General features: G+C 38.4%; 1 pseudogene; it reads right to left on the bottom strand.

Moving 5' to 3' along the window:
* Positions 1–807: 807 nt before the first annotated feature.
* Positions 808–1,881, bottom strand: LOC131248361 (probable aquaporin PIP1-4; annotated as a pseudogene).
* Positions 1,882–3,415: the final 1,534 nt, after the last annotated feature.

The following is a 3,415-nucleotide window of genomic DNA, read 5'->3' on the forward strand; positions in this document are numbered from 1 at the left end:
GATTCGACCTCGGTCTTACCGAGTTTATTACTACATCACAACCCTATACTTGGGGAGTGAACATAGATCAGCTTCTGTAGTTGGTGTATGTTATTCGTAGAAAATGATTTCATTCGTTAGGGTTAACCAATGCCCAGATCTTGTTAGCACAGAGACCATATGGAGAGACAATGAGTTTGAAAATGTGGGATTTATAGGCTGCAAGGTTGGATGCGTTTATATTTATAGGCTGCATAGGGCATTTCAAACTACTTTATTCCTTCTCTTTTTTTGCTTGGAAGAAACTGTTATTCAGCATTCATCACTGTTTATACATTCTTATAAAATTGACCAGAAATGATAGGTGCTTATTTTACAACAATTATGTGTGGGGCCACATGAATTTCTTAATGCTGATTAGTGGGGCACTAATGCTGCTGGATCATTGTGTGTGCATGATTTTTATAAAATGAAAAACTACATGTCACTTAATCATAGGCCCCATCAGTGTACTGATTTTTTGGTGAGAGCATCTGTGCCACCATCTGATCCACCTTATGGAAAGATGGGATACTGCACTTATTTGCCACAGTAGCATGTGAGAGGGGCCTAGATGGGTGTGCATTGTAGAGGCAAGCAATCTTAGCTAATGTACCAAAATATTATTTTTTAATGTTAGTAGACAGGTAGATGATGAGTGATAACCATGACTTTCTTGGAAAGTGACTCATTGATTTTGATGAACTTGCATATGGGTTGCAACCATGACTTTCTTGAAAAATGAGTAGTTGATTTATTTTTATTTTTGGCAACAAACTAGATAGCACAACCTTTTTAATTTACACACATAATCATCATTCTTCATCAACACCACACATCATCATCCAAAAAGAAAGAAAATACATAAGGAAATTTCAAAAGAAAGAAAACCCAAGAAGAGAGTGATATGATGATAATAGAGAATCTAGCCTTTGGCTTTGAATGGGATTGCCCTTATCACAATCTGATGGTACACTATTGCAAGTGCTGCTCCAATGAAAGGGCCCACCCAGAATATCTAATGATCATCCTAAGCATGACCCTTGTTGAAGATGATGGCAGCTCTACCAATCCTGGCTGGGTTGATGCCAGTTCTAGTGATGGGGACTGTAGCCAAGTGCACCATGAACACTGTAAGCCCAATTGGAAGTGGTGCAAGGATAGGCACATGAGAATCTCTGGCATTTCTCTTGGCATCAGTAGCAGAGAAGACAGTGTAAACAAGCACAAAGGTGCCTATAACCTCTGCACTCAAACCATCTCCCTTGGTGTAGCCATGGTTCACAACATTGGCTCCCCCACCCAACAATTGGTAATGGTTCTTTTCGAACCCTTTAACCACACCAGCCCCATAGATTGCTCACAAGCACTGCATCACCATGTAGAAAATAGCTCTTGTCAGGGATAGCTTTCCTGGCCAGCAGCAGCCTAAAGGTCACAGCTGGGTTTATGTGTCCACCTGAAATCCCAGCCCTACAGTAGACCAAGGCAAAGATCATGTCACCAAAGGCCCATACAATATCTTGAATTCCCACACTGGCATACATGTTAGGTGCCCTTTTGACACCCATGACAGTGAGGATGGTGATGTAGAGGAATAGGAAGGTAGCAATGAACTCTGCAATCCCAGCCCTCCAAAATGACCATGATTTCAGATCACCAGGATCAAACAAGGGTGTTGGTGGTGGTTCCTTGTAGTCTTTGTCTTGGCTCTGTGCTGATGTCCCTATGGGCTGTTTCTCTAAGAACTTGTTTGCTCCCAGCTTCACATCTTCCTCCTTTCCTTCCATCTCTCTCATTCTCTCTCTCCGTCTTTTTAACAAGACAAGCTCAAGGAAGAAAACCCAGATGAGAAAAGTTCTAAAAATGAAGTGAAATGAGTAGTTGATTTTATAAACTTACATTTTGTAACCATGACTTTCTTGGAAAGTGCCTGTTGATTTTGATGAACTTAGGTGTGGGTTGTAACCATGACTGTCTTGGAAAGTCTCCCGTTGATTTCCATTATCCTTGTAATTTCATTGAGTATAATATAGATCCTGTACTTGGCACAGGTAAGAGAATTCTGCTTTCATGCATTGTGATATTAATTTATAACATTTACAGATAGATGCACTATGTTTTCATGCTAAATTAAATTCAATTGTGATAATTTAGCCCTGTGAGATTGCAACAAGTAGGATTTCATCATGTTAAATACCTCTGATCGATGTTGTTGGAATTCAAATAGTTTTTAGGTACTGTCATACACTTTTTAACATTTTCATTATATTTTACTTATTATAGTAATTCACATAGAATTGAATTTTGATTGTGGGGATTCTTTTTGAATTGTTAGATGTCCATGTGATGATTTTGTTCAGGAACTGCAGAATTTCACAGAGTTCTTGTGGTTGGAGCTTGACTGTGTTTGTTGGCAATTTCCATTTGGGTTTTCTTTTCTTCTCCTGATGAATTTTTTTCTTTTTTAGCCCCCAAGATTTTAGAATCAGTGTATGTAAAGCATGTAATCTAAATAAGGAAACTAGATTGTCACGTCAAAGAAAACCCTTCTACATTTCCTTTCTTTTCCCATGGATTCCCTATATCCAAACATGGCCTTAAGGTTACTTGGGATTAAGTTTCAATTTTGAAGAAAAAAAATGCAAACATCTTAATACTTAGAGAAGAATGATGCAAAACAGCAGTAAGATCCAGATTTTCGAGCTGGAACCCAGTGGAAATGCAGCAATAGGACCCAAAATTTCAAACTGGAACCTGATGGAAATGCAGCAGTAGGATCCAAATTGGAAAAATGGAACCTAGTGAAAACCTTGAAGGCTACAATATTAAACTCCATTCCATTGTGACATCAACAAGTTCTGAAACACCAAGTCTCATAAATATCAGCTCCATAATAACAGTTTTTTATTTTTTTTTGAATGCTCAAATACACACACACTCTCACATCTGTGCACCAGATGGGTTCTTGAACCCATTGACCTCAGAGTTGAAACACACAGCTCTATAAAACTTATATTTAACCACTACCCAGAGTCTGAACTTATATCCAATTTTTGGTGTATGGTCCATTTCGAGAGCCTACTGATGAATGAAAGGTTTGGATCATCAAATCGTTCAAGTGAGATCTCTAGTCATCAAACACTAGTATATAAACAATGATTATTGGACTCATTGAAGAAATGGAATCCATTCCAATTTTAGCTGCAGTTCTCCACATTCCACATTTGACTGAGAGTAATACCTCCTGTCTTACCTTCCCATTGACAATGTTGATGATACTATCATTTATGAGCGCGTTGTCATTCGATTTCAACCATTTTCCTACTTGCATATTATCATGGATATGTCTCCATATGCTATGGCTGCTGTGACCAATGGCTGGATATCATTCTCA

This window comes from Magnolia sinica, chromosome 6 (assembly GCF_029962835.1).
Source record: "Magnolia sinica isolate HGM2019 chromosome 6, MsV1, whole genome shotgun sequence".
In the NCBI taxonomy this organism is placed as follows: domain Eukaryota; kingdom Viridiplantae; phylum Streptophyta; class Magnoliopsida; order Magnoliales; family Magnoliaceae; genus Magnolia; species Magnolia sinica.